Source organism: Mauremys reevesii, linkage group 14, assembly GCF_016161935.1.
Source record: "Mauremys reevesii isolate NIE-2019 linkage group 14, ASM1616193v1, whole genome shotgun sequence".
In the NCBI taxonomy this organism is placed as follows: domain Eukaryota; kingdom Metazoa; phylum Chordata; order Testudines; family Geoemydidae; genus Mauremys; species Mauremys reevesii.
Genome location: NC_052636.1, coordinates 1,105,034 through 1,111,964, shown reverse-complemented (window position 1 = coordinate 1,111,964; position 6,931 = coordinate 1,105,034). Strand labels below are relative to the sequence as shown.

The window sequence follows — 6,931 nt, the reverse complement described above, 5'->3', positions numbered from 1 at the left end:
ATAGCTGCCCATAATTCATCACTCCCAACAGCGCTGCAAATGCTACAAATGTGGCCACACTGCAGCGCTGGCCCTGCACAGCTGGACTACCAGCGCTGCAGATTTGTAAGTGTAGCCATACCCTTAGGAAAAGGCATGAAAGCTACAGCGATTAATGTAGTTATTAATGTAGCCAGTAAGGATACATTCGATGCAGTTTTTAAATGACTGATGGCACCAAAAAGGCAAATGTCCAAAAATTATACTAGTGGGTGGGAGATGAGGCAAAAAAAGGGGGACAAGGAAACTTATCAAAACTTGGATGATGAATAAAGGTATAAAGTTATTACTGCTCAGGTTCTTTAGAGACCCCACAGCTTCTAATAACCCAGGGGACAGGACTCCTTACCCAGCGAGGTCACAGTCTCGTAGTTCTCCTGCATGACATCCCTGTAGAGGGCTCTCTGAACAGGGTCCAGCAGAGCCCATTCCTCCCTGGTGAAGTACACAGCCACCTCCTCGAAGGTCACCGGCCCCTGAAAGAGCAAGAGTCCAACACTCAGGACCTGCTGCCCCACTCACAGCCCCACTATTCACGGAACAGCAGCACCAGGTAAATGGAGGCTCCGGGAGGCCCATGTTAACAGAGTCCCAACCCCACCTTCCTTCAGCCAGGAGCCATCAGATGGTAGAAAGAGAGAACCTGTGTGTCTCCCAGCTGACAGATGGAGGCAGGGTCGTCACATTTATCACATACCCACTAGCCAGAGCTTGTTACAGGAGATGGGGCTGTCTCTGGACCCTGCTGGTGGCTCCCTGGTAGAAATCCCAACACTCTCCAAATAAAATATGTGGAAGAAAGGGGAAGTCAGTAGTAAAGAATATAAGTTAGACGGTCAGAATTGTAGAAAATTGGTAAGGGAAGCTATCAGAAATCAATGATTAATCAATGAAAATAAGGACATTTTTTAAAGTATAACATTAATCCTAACATCGATAGTGGTAAATTACCAAATAGAAATGGCAGATTTATCAAAAATAATGCAGAAGAGGTAGAAGTGTTCAATAAATATTTCTCTCCTGGATTTGGAGAAAAACAAATGATGTAAGTCACACTTTCTATTCCAAAAAGAACTTACAAGGATGTTAAACAGCAGTTATTACAGTTAGACATGTTTAAATCAGTGAGTCCAGATAACTTGTATCCAAGAGTTTTGAAAGACCCGGTGGAGGAGCGTGGTGGACTGTTAATGTTGATTTTCATTAGGACTTGGAACACGGGGGAAATTCCAGAAGACGGGAATAAAGCTAATGCTGTGCCAATATTTAAAAGTCTAAAAGAGATGATCGAGCTAATTTCAAGAGTGTTAGTCTGACATCGATACTGGGCAAGAGAATGGAGCAGTGAATACGGATTTCATTAATAAAGAATTAAAGGAGGGTAATATAATTAGTACCAATTAACAAAGGTTCAGAGACAATAGATCCTATCAGACTAACTGGATAACCTTATTGGATGAGATCAAAGGTTTGGTTGCAACTAATAGTATTGATGCAATATACCTAGACTTCTGTAAGGCATATGACTTGGTCCAGCACAATATTTTGACTAGAAGAAAGATACAAAATAAACACGACATACATTAAATAGATTAAAAACTGGGATTGTAAATGGGGAACCATGGTCGAGTGGATTTCTTTCTAGGGGGTTCCCACAAGGATTGGTTCTTGGCTCTGTGCTATTTAACATTCTTATCAATGACCTGGAAGAGGATATAAAATCATCACTGATAAAGTTTGCAGTTGCCACAAAGATTGGGGTTCGTGGTAACTAATGAAGTGTCAGTAGATTCCGGCTCCAGCACTGGAAGCCTGGGAAGTTTTCCCAGCCCTGGCTGAGGGGTTATTTCCTCTTCCACGAAGAGGGGAAGTTCCACTCCTATTCTTTGCTGTGTTTGCTATCACTTATAATCACTTAAAATCTATTTTTCTGTAGTTAATTAACTTGTTTTATGCTTTATCTTAATCAGTGTATTTTGAGTGAAGTGTCTGGGGAACAGCTCAGCTTGGTTAGCACATCTTCATATGTGCGTATCTTCCCCATAGCGAGGGAAAGGCGAACTATATTAATGAGCTTACATTACACAGATCCCTGTGCACTACAAGAGGGTATCCTTTTGGATTTCTACTACAGCAGGTGTGCAAGGTTGGGGAGCTGGGAAATTGGCTGATGTCTTCTCTCTGTCCTTGAGTAGAGGGGGCCATTTGGGGATCAGGGCAAAAATCTGTCTGGGGATTGATCCTGCTTTGAGCAGGGGGTTGGATTAGATACCTCCCGAGGTCCCTTCCAACCCTGATCTTCTATGATTCTACGATTCTAAGTAAAGCTCTCAGGTAGCTTAGCTGGGTGCATGGCACCACCTGCTGTCGTGTTGGGTGATAACAGGGCCTGGAGAGGCTGGCTGAATCTCCGGCCAACCACTATGAGAAGGGCCAGCCCAGCTTCAGGGTTCAAGGGCACAGTGGTTCCTAGAAGCCCCCCCACATTGCACCCCGGGGTGACAACCCATCACACCCTACATTACACAAGCCTCAGCAGGTTTGTCACCTCCTGTCCCCTCCCCTTCCCCACCCAAGATAGTTCCTGCCTCCTACCACCTGGAGCAGCTCCCACCCTCCTATGCCTTTACTGCTCCTCTCCCTCCAAGCAGAACCCAGCACCAGCTCCCTGATAATCCCTTACCTGAGCCAGCTCCATTGCAGCCATTTCTTTCCCCCTGGGAGGAGGGGATGATCTGGCGTGAAACGTGGACGTTATTCTGTAACCTGCCAGGGCGAGAAGGGCAAGGTGAGAAAATTCAGGTGGGGTTTTTGTCCATTCCACAAGCCAATTCCCCCCTGGATGTTTCCCTGCTAATGGACATTCTAGGTTCTGCCACACTGTGGAGCACAGAGTGACCTTATCCCAGTACAGGCCTAGCCCCCTCCCACCAGGGTGTAACCCTCTGAGACAGGGTGAAACCCTCCCAGTAGCAGAGTCTCTCTGTTACACTTATCCAGATTGCGGACGATACCAAGCTGGGAGGGGTTGCAAGTGCTTTGGAGGATAGAATTAAAATTGAAAATGCTCTGGACAAACTGGAGAAATGGTCTGAAGTAAATAGGATGAAATTCAATAAGGACGAATCCAAAGTACTTCACCTGTGAAGGAACAATCAATTCCACACGTACAAAATGGGAAATGGCTGCCTAGGAAGGAGAACTGCGGAAAGGGATCTGGGGGTCACAGTGGATCACAAACTAAATATGAGTCAACAGAGCTACACTGTTGCAAAAAAAGCAAGTATCATTCTGGGCTGTATTAGCAGGTGTGTTGTAAGCAAGACACGAGAAGTAATTCTTCCACTCTACTCTGTAGTGGTTAGGCCTAGACTGGAGCAGTTTGTCCAGTTCTGGGCGCCACATTTCAGGAAAGATGTGGACAAACTGGAGAAAGTCCAGAGAAGAGAAACAAAAATGATGAAAGGTCTAGAAAACAAGACCTCTGAGGGAAGATTGAAAAAATTGGGTTTGTTTAGTCTGGAGAAGAGAAGTCTGCGAGGGGACATGATCACAGTTTTCAAGTACACAAAAGGTTGTTACAAGGAGGAGGGAGAAAAATTGTCCTTCTTAACCTGTGAGGACAGGACAAGAAGCAATGGGCTTAAATTGCAGCAAGGGAGGTTTAGGTCGGACATTCGGAAAAACTTCCTAACGATCAGGGTGGTTCAGCACTGGAATAAATTGCCCAGGGACGTTGTGGAATCTCCATCACTGGGGATTTAAGAGCAGGCTGGACAAACACCTCTCAGGGATGGTCTAGATCAGTGGTTCTCAAACGTCTGTACTGGTGACCCCTTTCAAATAGCAAGCCTCTGAGTGCGACCCCCCCCCCTTATAAATTAAAACCACTTGTTTATATATTTAACACCATTATAAATGCTGGATGCAAAGCACGGTTTGGAGGCTGACAGCTCGCGACCCCCCCCATGTAATAACCTCACGACCCGCTGAGGGGTCCCAACCCCCAGTCTGACAACCCCTGGTGTAGATAATACTGAGTCCTCCCTTGACTGCAGGGGCCTGGACTGGATGACCTCTCGAGGTCCCTTCCAGTTCTATGAGGTCCATCTAGCTCAGCGGCCAGTGCCAGGTGCTTCAGAGGGAATGAACAATACAGGTAACCATCAAGTGATCCATCCCCTGTCGCCCATTCCCATGGCAAACGTTCCCGTTTCCTCCTGACAACATGCACCGCTCAGTGCAGAAACGAGACAGACTGGAAGCTCCAGGTACACAGGCACCTCTCTCCTTTCATCGCACACATGGGGGACTCAGACCCAGATCTTCTCATATCACAATCACACCTCTACCAAGCTGTTCTAATGAACGCCTCTACCAATCAGTGCGGTCACACCTAACACAGCGAGTGCAGCTGGAGGGCAGGCAGATAACACCCAGTGGCTGTTGCCAGCTCGAGGGGCAGAGTTAAGGTTGCACTGGCATGCACGTTAGCTCTCTATTTCCTAGGTTTTGGAGGTTCAGGCAGGGCCCAACATACTGCTGGGTGACTTTACCTCTGCATGAATGAAGGTGTCAGGGACTGGATGAATGTTGAGTAAATACCCAGAAAGGGATGGCTCCCCACCCCTACCTTGCCATGCACACCGGCAGCAAAGCCCAGGGCAAGGCAACGCTCAGAGGCAAAGAGAAGGGGACGGCGCTGGGAGTGTCTCTGCCAGTCGGGCAGGAAGGGGGAGCAGCGAGGGAAGACGGGCTGGATAGTTGGAGGGGTGAAGAGGTTTGGGGTGTGGTGGGGGGCAGACGCAGCTGGGACTGGGCAGAATTAAGGTCCCTACAGGATACAGGCCATCGCCACGGGGCTACGAATAAGGGATTTGACTGTGTAAAGTCCCAGAGGAGATTGTACCGATTGGTAAAGACACAGGAGCTCTGTCCCTCGAGGTGTCACCGTCACGGCGGGGGTGTTTCCTTTACGGGTCATTCCCAGGAGTCAATAGATCAATAACGATCGATCGGGGAGGACGTGGCCGTTTCGGGTGCCTGGGGAGTGTCTGTGATTGTGCGCTGGGGGCCAGGTCCTTGGGGAGATGGCGCCTTGGTTCCACTTTAACTTCTCCGCGCTCGGCGGCTGCTGGAACGTGGTTCAAGGTGTTTCCGTGGGTCCCGGCCGGTGCTTACGGGGGGGAGGGGGCGGGAGCTCCCTGCAGGGCCCGTGGCTGAGCCCCGCGGCCAGTCACAGCCCCTCGGCGGCGGCAGGGTGTGGGTGGGTGTCTGGGGATTGAACAATTAACACACAAATATCATCGCTCCGAACGGGGTTTGGGATGTTTTATATCCGTGTCTGAGAGTTGGGGGAAACGGGTCACAGACTCCGCACCCGGCAGCGGGGAGACAAACCCCCAGCGTGGAGGGGTGCGGGGGGAGTCTCTGGCTGTGACGGGGGGGCGGGGTGGTGTAAGGGGGGCCCGAGGGGCGGGGCAGTGTGAGGGGCCCGGGGGCGGGCGGTGTGAGGGCCCGGGGGCGGGGCGGTGGCTGTGACGGGGCAGGGGCGAGACACGGACACACACTCACCGCCCCGGGGTTTCCCGGCCCCCACTGACCCCATCGGTACGGAGGCCGCACAGGGACCCCCCGCCTCGCCCCAGCTTCCGGCCCGGCCCGGCCCAGGTGTCTCCTCCCCCCGCCCCGCTCGGCTCTTACCGGCTCCGCCGCGCGCCCGGAGCCCCCCCCCCGCAGCGGCCGGAAGTGACACACCGCGCGGGGACGGGGGGAGTCATGTGACGGTTCCGGCCGTTAGAGCCGTTGGAGCGCGGCGCGCGCCGGGGGCGGGAGGGAGGAGTCACGTGACGGCTCCGGCCGTTAGAGGGCGGTGCGCGTGGAGGGAGTCACGTGATAGTTGCGGCCTGTAGGGCCGTTGGAGCGCGGCGCGCGCTGGGGGGGGGGTCTGTGAGGCGCCGCTGCCCCCCGTTGGGGGCGGGGTTCTCCACAGCCCCGCCCCTTAACCCCTGCCCCCGCTCCGGGCCCCTCCTGCCGCTCCCGGCCCCCACACCCACGGGCAGGGGCGAACCGGGCCGCCCCGGGCTGGAGCGTGTCCGCCCCACGCGGGACCTGCCCCTCCCCCTCCCGCGGCGCCTGCGCTGGGGGCGGGGCCCGTCATTAGCCCCGCCCCCGACACTCCCCGTCCCCGGTGGGAAGGGGGCTCTGTCCCCCCTCCGCACCGAGCACCCCATAACTGCCCCTCCCCCGCCCTGTACAGGGGGGGGACCCGATGTCCTGATTTTATAGGGACCGGCCCGATATGGGGGGGGGGGGTTATATGAGCTCCCATCCCCCCCATCCCCCCACCCGGTTTCTCTGGTCCCACGTGTGCAGCCCCCCCCCGAGCGAAGACACCCCCCCCGCGCGGAGGGGCTGGGGGGGCGGCGCCAGAGCAGCCGCTGGCGTGTGGGGACCCCCCCCCAGCACCCCCACCGCCTGCGCCTGCCGCTTTCCCGTCCGGCGCTCGGACCTGGCCCTGTGCCCACCGCGGGGTTAAGCCCACGGGGGGGTGCCCCTTTCTCGGGGGGCTGCTCTCTCTGGGGGGGGGTCAGCCCCCCCCACCTCCTGGAGCCGCCCCTCTCGGAGCCTCAGCACATCCGGCTCTGCCGTGGGCCCCCCAGGGAGTCCCCTCGCTCTGGGCCCCCCCCCGGGGCCTGCACCCCCCCGTTCCCTAGTCCGGAGCGACTCTCCCCCAGCGTAACACAGGAGGGTTATTGGGAGTTGAACCCAGCGCAGGAAACTCTCCGGCCTCAGGCCTGGCCTCCCTCAGCCCAGCACATCCCAGTCTCCCTGCAGCCGGGGGGCTCTGCCTGCTCCCCCCCTCCAGCCCCGAGCCCCCCTGCTCCCAGCT

At 54.6% G+C, this 6,931-nt stretch overlaps 1 long non-coding RNA gene across 1 annotated transcript; it reads right to left on the bottom strand.

Annotated features, from left to right (window-relative positions):
• Positions 1-2,744: 2,744 nt before the first annotated feature.
• On the bottom strand, positions 2,745-5,769 carry LOC120381483. The gene is made up of 3 exons (XR_005588082.1): positions 5,743-5,769; positions 4,949-5,313; positions 2,745-2,805 (listed from the first exon to the last, which is right to left on the bottom strand). It is a non-coding gene; the product is annotated as an uncharacterized LOC120381483 (long non-coding RNA).
• Between the last annotated feature and the right edge of the window lie 1,162 nt (positions 5,770-6,931).